This window comes from Hevea brasiliensis, unplaced genomic scaffold, assembly GCF_030052815.1.
Source record: "Hevea brasiliensis isolate MT/VB/25A 57/8 unplaced genomic scaffold, ASM3005281v1 Scaf5, whole genome shotgun sequence".
NCBI classification, from domain to species: Eukaryota; Viridiplantae; Streptophyta; class Magnoliopsida; order Malpighiales; family Euphorbiaceae; genus Hevea; species Hevea brasiliensis.
Window position 1 is genome coordinate 2,348,390 of NW_026615028.1, and position 14,513 is coordinate 2,362,902.

A 14,513-nucleotide genomic window follows, 5' to 3' on the forward strand; every position below is an offset into this window, starting at 1 on the left:
GAACTCCATCAGATGGATGTCCAAAATGCTTTCTTACACGGTGATTTGGAGGAAGAGGTTTACATGAAGATGCCGCCTGGATTTGCTTCTCAATCACCAGGGAAGGTTTGTAAACTCCAGAAATCTCTATACGGTTTGCGGCAAGCACCTAGATGTTGGTTTGCGAAATTGGCTGCATCTCTGAAAGCTTATGGATTTCAGCAATCATATTCAGATTACTCTTTGTTCACTTTTTGAGCTGGGACTGTTCAATTGAATGTGCTTATTTATGTGGATGACCTTATTATCTCCAGCAATGATGTTTCCGCTGTACAAAAATTCAAGAACTATTTGAGTCATTGCTTTCATATGAAAGACTTGGGGAAGCTGAAATTTTTCTTAGGGATTGAAGTAGCCAGAAACTCGAATGGTATTTTCTTGTGTCAACGTAAGTATGCGTTGGATGTAATTTCAGAAGTTGGATTACTGGGTTGCAAGCCGGCTAAAACTCCTCTTGAACAAAATCACAAGCTGGCCCTTACCGAGAGTGATGATGTGGATGACCCTGCTCAGTATAGGCGTCTGGTGGGACAGCTTATTTATCTAACAATAACTCAGCCGAGTTGTCTTATTGTGTGCATATTCTTGCTCAGTTCATGCAACAACCGAAGAAAGCTCATTGGGAGGCAGCTGTTAGAGTTGTGCATTATTTGAAAGGAAATCCAGGTCAGGGTATACTACTGCATGCCAATTGTGATCTCAAATTCTCTTCTTCGTGATTACGATTGGGCTAATGTCCTTTGTGAAGGTCTTTGACCCATTATTTTGTTCTTTTGGGTGAATCCCCTATCTCGTGGAAGACTAAAAAGCAACAGACAGTTTCTCGCTCATCCGCTGAAGCTGAATATCGGTCTATGAGTACTACAACTCGTGAACTTAAATGGTTGAAAGGATTATTGAATTCTATTGGTGTGGCGCATACTGAACCTATGAATTTGTATTGTGATAGTCAGGCACTCAGTATATAACGCTATCATCTATCATGAACATACCAAGCATATTGAAGTGGACTGTCATTTTATTCTTGATGAGATATTGAATGGTAACATTCGAACAGATTATGTACGTAGTTCAATGCAACCTGCGGATATCTTTACAAAGGCGTTAAGAAAGGATCAATTTGACTTTCTTCTTCGCAAGTTGGGCATTCGAGGTCTCCATGCTCCAACTTGAGGGGAGGTATTGGAAAGGCAGCTGTTAGCTGCCACTTATTTTGCATTTATTTAGGGCATTTATTTAGGAATTTTTATGTGCATATCTGTTCTTACCTTTTGTTGTATGATTCTGATACAATTTTGGTAGTTTAGCTTGATTAGGAATCTATTTGTTAGTCGTAATTTTTTATATATATCTTTGATTTCTGGGGCAATAAACATCGGAATTCTTATTCCAAAATTTCTTAGTTCTTTTACAGAATTCTCACTCCTCTGATTCCTTACCATAGAAAATTTTCAGTTACCAACTACACGTGCAACATATAATTGAAGTAAGCTTGATTCAGTCTAATAAAATGAAACTGAAAATTCAATTGACATGCAAGTTATTAAATATATTTGATGAAATGTAAGCATACATAGAAAGTGCCTAACGTTTGTAATTAATGGCTCATGAATATGTTATTTCACAAAACGAAGAATTCTCCCAAATATTTTAGACTCTTCTATTCTCGAACAAGAAGTTTTTGAGAGAGTTGAGGGAGAGAGAGAGAGAGCAAGGACAGAGGATGGTCACCTGGGACCTTAAATTATTGATAATGCATGTATATATCCATTAGAAAATATTAAGATATATTTCGTAATGTTTAATTTCTTGAAGCCCATCTGTATGGGGATTCCTTTTTAATACATGATAAATTTTTTAAAGAAAATAAATTTATTAAACTTTAAATTTTGATCTCTTACACTATAAAACAGTATTATATGTTGACCCAATGGCCATAGCAGGTTTATTTACACTAGGAGAAGAAGCATCAAAGAATTCAATTTAGTATCCTAACTAGCTTAGCAGCTTAGGATATCCATCACTACTGATGCTTGCTATGGAATCATTCTATTTGAAGATGCTTTCATGAATATGTATCACTGTTTAATGTTCACTAGTAATTAATTAATTTCATAGGATCATTTTCGTAGTATTAATTTATGATATGAGGTCATGTTTGGTAAGATGTAATCAAAATAATTATAATTATATTACACATTTAATTATCATGTTTGATAATAAAAAAATTTAATACAATCAATTATATTTAAAGTAGAATAATGATCATTCATACAAATGAATGTAATTAATGTAATTATAATTACTTATTTTAATTTTTTTTTTATTTATTGTTAACATTATCAACACTATCATCATCACTTATTACCATCACCACTTAATTACTATCACTTCTACTACTACCATCATCTCATCTCCCTACTACAACTACCTAATTATTGCTATTGCCGCCGCCACCACTACTACTTAGCCACCATTGAAAGAGTTAAAGGAGCAACTACAGGAGCTTTTGGACAAGGGTTTCATACGTCCGAGCACTTCACCCTTGGGTGCTCCTGTTCTATTTGTGAGAAAGAAAGATGGGTCCTTAAGGTTGTGTATTGATTATAGACAACTGAACAAGGTGACTATGAAAAACAAGTATCGACTTCCTCAGATCGATGATGTAACACCCCTCGCCCGACTACAATGTAGCCGAGCAAAGCATGCTACATTCGATGCCGGAGCACCCTAACTTATCTTACTTTATTTCTTTAAAAATTTTATTCTCGTTATATTTAATATCGATTATTTTTCAACGGAGAAACTAATAGAGTTTCCCCTATTTTATTTTCATTTGACGTGTTTTACTATTCACCTGTTTGAAAATTCACCAATATTTTCTAAGTATAATCTCATCCACTCATATCATCATTTAAAAAATCATTATGTAATTCAAATCTATACTCATTTGTACAAATTCATTCATGCTCCATTCTTATAGCAAAATTCTCAAATTTGCATTAATTTACATCATTTGCAATAATTAAATAAATCCTTAATTTACATGATATACAAATTAATTACAATTTACTAATTTACATTACAATATAAGAAATAAATAACATACACAAAATACATGGTATGCTTAATGTGAGCCCTATCTACATGCATTGCTGAGAAGGTGACAAACTTTGACACTCTGCTGATCAAAACTCTCAAAATTCCCAGTCAAACGTCCATTGGGTTCTAGCTTCAGTACCTGCGCGAAGGAAACAATTCCATCGCGCTAAGCATTGTTGCTTAGTGGTGCAATAATATAACAAGAAAATAATATACAAATAAAGATAGAAATAAAACATAATTCAAATAATTAAGATTTATTTATACTTCACATGCGGTTTCTAAAATTTAATATGTTTTATCCTAATTTAGTCTTCTTTGAAAGTGTTTATTTCACCAATGTACAGTAATAATATACAAAGAAAAATGATCAGAAAATAATAAATTTATGCTTATATTATTATATAAGTCACATTTGCAATATTTATTTATGTTATAATTTTCTTTGCTAATCATTTAGCATTTTCTCTATACTTGCTAGGATGTCTCAGATTGTTTCATAATAAGTAAATTTTGATATCGGTCCAGTTCATTTCGATTCTTTCTAATAAATAACTATTCTCATTTATTTTAGGTCATCTTACTCATTTATTTAATTTCTAATATTTTTTTTTGTTACTAATATTCTTAACTTATTTCAATAAATTTCACTACTCAAGTAACCTATGATAGGCTGACTAAACTGGACAACGGGTCGTTGACACTGGACACCGCAGTGCCTCGGGCTGTCATACCATGGGACGCGGAACGTCAACCACGTATGCAGTCAGTATGGCTAAAAAGCCATGATAACACATAATCGGGCATAAAAGCCATGAATACAAGCATAAAGCCATGAATACGGGCATAAAGCCATGAATACAGGCATAAAGCCTTTCGCAGTACTGCTAAAACAATATCCTATTGGCATGCCAATCTATCCAATCTGACACACATGTCTAGGCAATACAAGGGCACATAATATCATTAAATATTAATATACTGTGTTTTATGACTTCATTATTTCATGACAAATTCCATAATTTATACATTCATCATAATATTCATACATTCCTTACATCATTCATATTGATCACAATTCACATTCATTTGATCTACCATTCAAATTCAAAACATCTTTCCTTTCTCTCTTGATAGGAACCTGAATCCCAAATGACACTTTTATCACATTTATTCATTCAACAATCTATTCATGTAAGGTACATTTCATACTTCAAGTTGTATTGCTAATAGATTATGAACTCCATTGGTGTTGGGAGTATAAGTCTCAATTACAAAATTTTTGATATTCATTAAGTCATTCAAATTCACCAATTACAATAGATATTTATACCTTACTCATAATGACTTTTTTAATTTCTTTTATTATTTCTTATGTCTTTAAGGTTACTATTCACACATTACTATTCACTCAAATTGTTGACTTTTCATATCTAATAAATTTATTGAACCTAAGTTCTCCAAGATACCACATTTTGCATTCAAAATTTGTTCGTATTGGTTGCCAATACCATTTCCAAGCTTAATGTTAATTGGGCAGAATTTTCAGTTTTCATGCTTTGTTTTACTGTTCTATTTGTCACTTTTGCAGTGGGAATTTGGAAAAATGTTTAACATGAAAGTTGTTCCTTATTTTGTCTAGTTGAATTTCCTTTTTTGAATCACTCCATTTGGAATTTTGTAGCTCAGGTTATGGCCTAAAAACCATGATTGGCCGGATTGGGCAGAACCCAAAATTCTGGGTAAACTTGTTTCTGCCAGATTTGGTAACTCAAGTTTGGTTAGCAATTTGACTAGGTTATAGTCATAATTTGGGTCAGGTTTCTTCATAAAAGTTGTTGGTATATATCTCAACTTGTTGCTGGTAAAATTTCAGATCAATTGGACCTTGCTACATTGAGTTATGGCCAAATGACCAAATACTGTTCATTTGGTCATTTCGCCCAGGCAGATTGCAGGTCACCCGGATTAGGGCAAACTTTTGGTCAAGTTATTTTGGTTTTCTTGGCATGGTTTCTTCACCAAAGTTGTGCCATTATGTGTCTAGTTTCACCTCCAATTTTCCTTATACCAATTGGAGTCACACAACCTCAGTTATAGGTCAAACAATACCCTGGACTCATAGGTCCAAATTTCCTGCATAAGAGAAGCACTCCCAATTTTCAATTTCACTCAACTTCCAAACTTCAATTCACATTTATAACACTTCTAATAGTCAATAATCAACCTCAACATCATCAAATTCAAGTCACAACACAAAATTCCATATTTGAGCAAACCCTAAATCAACTTGCATAAATTTTAAATTCCAAGATAATTTCTAGCACTAACTTTATTCCTTAGCTTCACTCAACTTCAATTCAGCCTTCTAATCAATCAAAAACTTGAAGCTCCTTCTTGGTCCACCTTGGCTGAAATTCCTCTTGCCCCAAACTCAATTTTTTTTTTTTGGTTTTCTTGGGTGCTTTCTACTAATTAGGCTTTAGTTTAGGGTGGGCTATAATTTTTCCAAGAAAAAAATTTGGTTGAGACTTAGGGTTTTAAGGTTTGGATTTTTGGTTTTAATGGAGAATTTTAGAGAAGAAGGGAAGAAGTGGACGGGAAGAAGAAGAGAAAAAATGCAAATTTTTATTCAATAATTAACCTATATAATAATTAAATATTTAATGGCAATATGGTAAATAAGTAGAATGGCAAATTTGAAATTATTTTGAAGTTTATAATCATTATAATTTGACTTTTCAATAATTATTTTTAATTTTCATAATTTCAATTAATTAAATTAATTTAGCTTCATTAAATTAATAATCATCATTTTTTGTCAATATTGGACCCTCAAATTTAATTGACCAAATTTTGCTCTTACCGAGTTGTCGGTTTATCTTTCTTTCTTCTTTCTTTTACTCATTTTTAATTTAATTTTTAGCAATATTTATTCACATTTTGTGTTATAATAAATATTTACTTAACTGGACAAGTCGGCCAAAAATCACCTCTGAAGGCGAAATGACCAAAATGCCCTCCGTTTGGCTTAACAGACTAAAATTGTCTGTATCGATTGAAAAATTTTTCTAAACCTTTTCTTAGCATTCTAATGCCATAAAACCCTCAATGACTCTTCTCTGGAGTCCCAAAAATTATTTTATGAATTTTTCCCCGGGTCTAGGGCTCCTAGTTGCGAGAACAGCAACTTCCCACTAGGTTACCCATCGCTAGGGCACTGGCTCATTTAATTTGGTTGTATTTTATTTCTAAAATTTTTCCTAAATTTTTCTTATTAATATTTGAGTTAATTATAGTTCCTCACTTTAGTTTAAATATTTTTCCGAATGTTCTAACTGTCCGGACCGACACTGGTCACCGAAATAGTAGAATGTGCGGAATTGTTACAGTGAGGGTGTTACAGATGATCTTTTTGATCAGCTCCAAGGGGTTAGATTCTTTTCCAAGATAGACCTACGATCAGGCTACCATCAGTTGAGAATAAGGAATGAGGATGTGTCCAAAACAGCATTCAGGATAAGATATGGTCATTATGAGTTCTTGGTGATGTATTTTGGACTCACTAATACACCAGTAGCCTTCATGGACTTGATGAACAGGGTGTTTAGGCCATTCCTGGATCGTTTTGTCATCGTATTCATAGATGACATTTTGCTATACTCTCGGACTAAGGAAGAACATGTGTGGCACTTGAGGATGGTGTTGCAGACTTTGAGGGAGCACCAGCTATATGCCAAATTTTTAAAATGTGAATTTTGGCTAAAAAGCATCTCATTCTTGGGACACGTGGTTTCTAGTGAAGGCATGCAAGTGGATCCCAAGAAAATTAAAGCTATAACTGATTGGCTTAGGCCTACAACAGTCACTGAAGTGCGAAGTTTTCTAGGCCTAGCTGGTTACTATAGGCGTTTTGTACAGGATTTTTCCAAGATATCAGCTCCCCTAACTAAGTTAACTCGGAAGAATGTTCCATTCATTTGGACAGATGATTGTGAAGAGAGTTTCCCGAAGCTTAAGGAGTGTCTAGCCACCGCTCCTGTGTTGACATTATCGATGAGTGGTGAAGGGTATACCGTGTACTGTGATGCCTCCAAAATTGGCTTAGGGTGTGTTTTGATGCAGAATAAAAAAGTAGTGGCTTATGCTTCAAGGTAGCTAAAGAGGCATGAGCAGAACTATCCTACCCATGATTTGGAAATGGCGGCTATAGTCTTTGCACTAAAGATCTGGAGACACTACCTGTATGGTAAAGTGTGCGAGATATATGTTAGTAGTATGCCCTAGAGCATATCATTTAGTATGTATCTTGTACATATTTTATTAATAAATGGCATTTCCACTTTTCTGTTTATATAATATATTTATGTGTAATAGAAAAGGTCCATTGATATTTTGTTAGAAATATTATTCTTAAGTTGTTAAGAATATGAGTGATAATATTTCTAGCACAAAGTATCGTAAATAAGTTCACAATCGAGGATACTTCATAATAAGGACATGACTTATCCAGAAAGATTGTATTCATGTTTGTTCCCAAGTTATTTATATGAGATATAAATAAGATGGAATGGTGAGTCTCATGTCATATAACAAACATGATAGGCACTTATAAATGATAAGTAGGCTGAACCAGTGACACTTATGACAAGCACATGGAGTTTACTCTTGTCAATGTTTTGTCATAAATCATATCAGTGCATATAATCTTTAGACCTGAGATAGCACAGTTATCTTGTATATAGGTAGTTTGAGTTTGATACTGCTTTCATACTTGTACTGTGTATGGGGATATGGGCATGTGTTGGCTCCTACTAGTTATATATGGAGGTAGGTGTTGATCAAGATGGAATCTATTCCTCTAAGTAAATAGAGATAAAATCTTATGTTAATTGATTAATTAAAAGAGAACATAATATTCATAGCAAATAGAGTTTGACATAAACCATGACTCCAGCTTGAGTTGGGATTTTGTAACAGAGAGATTCTAGTGCATGGTAACATATGATTATAGGTTCATTTAAGGTAAACCTTATTACTAATTGGGTGGCCATGGCATGCTATGCTAGGTGTTAACCATGGTCTATGAGGTTCATAAAATGATTTAGAGAAATCATTTATGGTAAGAAAGAGTTCTGATGATATTAAGAGTTGATATCATGTCTCATTGCCAATTAGTGATGAGCCTAGTAAGTCACACACATACACAAGTTATCACCTATTTAAATATGATTTAATTAATTAATTAAAGAGTTTAATTGATTAATTAAATAGGTTTGGTTTGCAATTAGATTGCAAAGTCCCTAGCATGACTTGAAACCAAATCTAGATTATTGGATGTATAATATAAGTTAAATTTATATTTAAAGTGTTTAAATATGAATTTAATTAATGAGAAATTAATTAATAGAGATTAATTAATTAATTTATATTTGATATAAATTAATTAGAAGAAGAAAATAATTATTTTGGGTTAAGAACTCAAAATTAAGACACAGGGGCATTTTGGTCATTTTGCAGTGTGACACGTGGCACCATGAGATGGTGACACATGGCATAACACATAAGCTTGCCAAATGTTTTTTTAATCATGTAAGATGATTAAAATCAAGATTAAATATAGGTTTGACACTTGGCACAATGTGATTGGGTCACTTAAACCTAGAGCTAATCAAAGGGTGACATGTGGCAAGGGTTTAATGTGTTAACCTAGCTATTTAAGTGTTGTTATGAGAAAATAAAACACAACCAGCAGCCACACTCCTTTGTCACGCCACTTTGAGGGTTTTTATCTCTTCTTCTTCATCTCTTATCAATTCAAAGAGATTAGCCATCAATCTCTTGAATTAAGAACACTAGAAATTGTTTCTAGTATCCTGTTTACATCTTTAATCTCTTAAAAGGCAGAACTTGATTTTCTAATTAATAGAAAAAGCTTTAGAAGCTATTCAAGGGCTGCCATAGGTGTTCTTGGTGTGGACAAGCTAGAGGGACAACATCTGGTGTCCTGAAGACGAATCTCAAAGGCGCAGACACGCTGCAGTGCATCAAGAGGTTAGTGTAATCGTTCTTGATTTAATCTAGGGTTCTAAAATTAATCTGATTAATTTTAAAATCTTAAATGGCAAATACAGATCCAAAAACATATTAAAAGAGTTTTAATATGTTGTTTATCATTGAAATCAAATAGATAAAAATAAATCTTGCATGATGCATGTGACCCTAGGTGAAAATTTTTGAATTCAATGGTATAAACTTGTGTTTTTCACGCTTCTGTTCCTTCAATTGGTATCAGAGCCACTATATTTGCCATTTAGATTGTTGATTATATGATTTAATTGTGTGTTTGATCATGAGATCAAAAGTTCATTGCTGGTTGCAAAGCAAGTTGGCGGCATACTTGAAAAAATACCATCAATGGTGCGCATGGTTTGGCTTTCATGGGTGGTTTAAGGTTTGGCTTTTAATTCTGCAATTGTTGTATGATCTAAGGCCTATTCTTTGACTAATTAAAGTGTTTAATTAGTAGTCTTTATCACACAATTAAATTATGATTCAAATCAGAATTTTAAAAATTGTTTGAATGTGATTCAAATCTGAATTTTAAAAGTTGTTTGAATGTGATTCAAATCTGAATTTTTAAAGTTGTTTGAATCATATTTAAATCTAATTTTTTAAAATTGATTGAATAAAATTCAGATCTGATTTTTAAAAAAATGTTTGAATGTGATTCAAATCTGATTTTTTTAAAAAATGTTTGAATGTGATTCAAATCTGAATTTTTGAAGTTGTTTGAATGTGATTCAAATCTGAATTTTTAAATTTGTTTGAATGAGATTCGAATCTGAATTTTTAAATTTATTTGAATCATATTCAAATCTGGATTTTTAAGTTGAATATGAGATATTCAATTTAATTTAAGTATGTATATTTTATTTAATTGTTAAATAGTGATATGCATGATGGATGATCATGGACTATAAAAGACCAATGTGATTGGATTTATTTCTTTTATGTTTCTTTGGGATTATAAATTAATTAATTTTTTTTAATTTTTTTTTGGGGCATGTATTATTAAGTTTGTAATAATTTTTGGGTTGTAATTTCATTTATTTAAGTTCTTGTAAATTCGCCTTGGTATGCCAAGGATTACTATGTAATATTGGATTGCAAGAAGTTCAAGGAGGTCAAGAGCATTGGTGGGACCAGTGGAAGGAATTCAAGATCAAGTGTTGATTATGTACTCCTTCAGCAACTCTTGTAAAATGAATAAATGAAATGCACCTAGGAATGCCCTGATTCAATTCTTGGTGGCTCAGAATTGAATCCCTTAGAAAGTCCATGATCATACCATATTTACTGCTTATCCATGAATGCATGAGATGTATGGGAATGTATGCAATTATATGATATATGCATGCTAAATGGATAATGTGCAAAGTGAGACCTTAATAGTAAATAGAATGACCATAAAATCTTCCAAACAAATGATTAAGTTGGAAATGCTATAATTAAAGTAATTATAACATAGGCCCTCCATTGGGGCAATTATTTTAAGAGATTTTAAATAGTTGCATAAGATGCAATTTATTTAAGAGATTTTCTTAAGAATAATTGTTAAGCATGAGATGTTGTAAATATGTAAATGGTTTAGTGGCCAATATTGGATGTACCTGAGGACATTAAAATTATTCCTGAAGGTGATTACATATTCCTGAAGGTTTCTCCGATGAAAGGAGTTATGAGATTTGGAAAGAAGGGCAAATTGGCGCCTCAGTATATTGGACCTTTTGAGGTTACTAATAGAGTTGGTGCAGTTGCCTATTGGTTAGAGTTACCACCCATCCTTTCTCATGTTCATCCTGTATTTCACATCTCCATGCTCAGAAAATACATACCTGATCCTTCTCATGTGCTAAAGCTGGATGTAGTAGAGCTGAAAGAAGACTTGACGTTTAAGGAGCAATCTGTAGCCATAGTGGACTACCAAGTGAGGCAGCTAAGATCAAAACAGATCCCTATGGTTAAGATTTTATGGAGGAGCCAGTCAGTGGTAGAGTGCACCTGAGAGTCAGAGCGGGACATGCGTAGCAAGTACCCTTATCTATTCAATGTGTAATTCTATACTTTATTCTGTCTTGTGTAAAAATTCGAAGACAAATTTTCTGTAAGGGGGAAAGAATGTAACACCCCTAATTTTTAAATTTATTATTTTCTAGGTGAATATTAATATTTTATTTTATTTAAATTTTAGGAAATTATTTGAAATTTTTCAGATTTTAGAAATTGGGTTCGATTTTCAGAAAATATAAAAATTTGATGATTTTTAAAAATTAATTTAAAGATCACGTGGCAAAACTAAAAATATATTTAGACGCTATGAATTTTTTTGAGTTTTCTAGAATTTTTTCAGAATTTTTGGGCCTCATTTTTTGTCCAAAGGCAGAGTAAAAATTTAAAATTTTATATCCTGAATCAGACCTGCCGAATCGAACGTGACCGGATCTGACCGGTCGAATCGGACCGGCCTTTTCTTTTTCTTCTTCCTCCTCTCTCGCGTACGCCCGACGTCTCTCCTCTCTCTCCCGTTTTCTCTCTCCTCTCACCTCCTCTCGCCGCACCGTCGCCACCCCAGCCTCCCCACCGCCGGTCGACTCTCCAGGCCGCGGGAAAACGCTCACGAAGTTCCCCCTGTGCTCGTGTTGTTTCGACTTCCCTACCAAAATCCAGCCGATCCGGCCACCGTTTGGGCTGGGTCTTGTGCCAAAACACATCTACACTTCGAGAGCTTTCCATAGACACCAAGAATACCAAAATCCATTGAGCGATTTGCCCAATTTTTATCCGGGAAGTTTTAGCCCATTTTGACTTTTGGGCTAGATTTCTCGCAAACCGTGAACCCCACGAGAAAATTGAGAGTACCAGAATGCTCTACTTGTTGAGAGCTTCGCGGCAATATAAATTTCAAAATTTTTTAACACCGTTTTTCGGTAGATCCCACGAAACTTCGTAGTATTTTTCCGAGCACTAAATGAGCTTAGAAAATTTCATAAAAATTATATACTAACTCCCGTATTGTGGGCTTTGAGTAGGAACCTTCAATTTGTGAAAATTCTATAGTTGCTCGGATTTGCAATTTCGGGGCCGGACAGACAGGCTACCGAAAAAGCCTTTGAATTGGATCGAGCTTTTGGCTACCCCACCGTTGTCAGATGTCCCGAGCGCGTTCTCGGGGTCAAAATCGGCATAGGTAAACCCGAACCTTATTTTTTCTTAATTATCTAGTGCTTGAATGGAATTAAAAATCCATAAAATATTCGTGGTAGCTTAGAAAATTATAATTCCTTATGCTTAATCCTTAGTAATAATGCTAAGGACCGCAGGGCAAAGTTTTAGAATTTTTAGAGCTTATTTAGGTAGTTTTTGCAAAAGGGTCAATTATAAGGACTAAACTGTAATTTTACATATTATGGTTGATGACTGTTTGAATGGGCCCAGGAGGGGCTGTGTGATGTGATTGAGTTGTGGGTGTATAGTTTGTGGATATAGAAGTGCATTTTAAGCCCTTTTGCAGGTTGGGTAGGTCCTAGGTATAGAGGAGACTTTGCCTGATTTTCGACACGCCTTAGGACATCTTTGGTCTTTTCTCAGTTCGTATTGAGTAAAATGTATTAAATAATTATAATAAAATTATCAGGTGAGCCGGGACAGCCTTTCTCCTCTGCCCAGTCGCCACAGTGACTTCATTTGAGTCTGTGAGTAAAATATTAATTTTAATTATAATTTTAATATTATTATGTATTCAGGTATACTCGTGCATCACTTATATGTATATATCTATATAGTTAAACACTAGGCACATTTTATATTGTATTCTAAATTGATGAATTGCCATGGGTGTTATTTTTGATAATTTCGAGCAGTGTGCATGCGTTGACGTTCGTGTGGTATGGTGTTGGATATGGATAGGATGGGTAGACACGGCTTGAGGGATACACGCTAGGACCCGGTCCTTCGGAGTAGATACGGCTTGAGATCTTCACTGGGACCCCGTATTTGGTTTATTAAGCGAAAGTCCTGCTTGAGATCTTCGCTGGCAGAGGTTGGATTAAGAGGGCTGTATAGGAGATCAGCTCTCATATCTGTATTTTTTGACATTATTGGGTGTGTGAGTGCTCTAAATTGCCTTTTTAATGTGATTTGTATGAAATTTATGATGATGTTGCATTTTACTCCACAGGGTGCATTAGCTTTAAATAACTATGGAGATTATGATTAAAATTGTAATTTACTCTTTGAGTTGAACGCTCACTCCTGTTCACCTTATTTTTCCAGGATACAGAGATTTCTTATTGAGTTCTAACATGCCTCTCTCTCCCTCGCAGGTCGTCTATTAATGTCTGTAATATTTGTATAATTCTGTTAACTCCTAGAATTCTGCATGTGTTAGAAATATTTATTTGATTTGGGTCTGTAATATATTTGCCATGTTGGACCTGTAAACTTATTAAAAGCATGTATGTTGGATTGGATGAGGGAGCCGAGCTCCCATTTAGTTTCATTGACTTTTGATTATGTGGAGGGTGAGCTGAGCTCTCCAGATGATTATATATTGTATTTACAGGTCAGGCAAGTCAAAAACTCCCTGTTGTATGGTCCATTTTATAGCCGGACTCTGTCCAGTTGAATTCTTGAAATTGGGCTCAAATGGGCCTTAGAGTTGGGTTGAGGAATAGTTAGGCTTACTACGGGCCTTAGGGGCTTTAGGCTGGCCCAAGTCCTAGTGCCAGTCCGGTCCATAGGTTGGGTCATAACATTCTGGACGTGTCCCCAAGGTCGAAATTGGCATAGGTAAACCCAAACCTTATTTTTTCTTAATTATCTAGTGCTTGATTACGATTAAAAATCTATAAAATATTCGTGGTAGGTTAAAAAATTATAATTCCTTTTGCATTAGCTTAATAATATTGCTAAGGATCGCGGGACAAAATTTTAGAATTTTTAGAGCTCATTTGGGTAGTTTTTGCAAAAGGGTTAATTGTAGGGACTAAATTATAATTTTTTAAATTGTGGCTATTTACTGTTTGGATGGGCCCAGGAGGGGCCATGTAATGTGATTGAGTTGTGGATGTGTGACTTGTGGATGTAGAAGTGTATTTTGAATCCTTTTGCAGGTTGAGTAGGTCCAAGGTATAGGGGAGACTCTGCTGAATTTTTGGCATGACTTAGGGCGTCTTTGGTCCTTTCTAAACTTTTATTGAGTCAAATATATTAAATAATTGCAATGAAATTATCAGTTGAGTCAGGACAGCCTTCCTCCTCCGCTCAGCCCCCGCAGTAACCTCGGTTCAAGTCTGTGAGTAAAATATTAA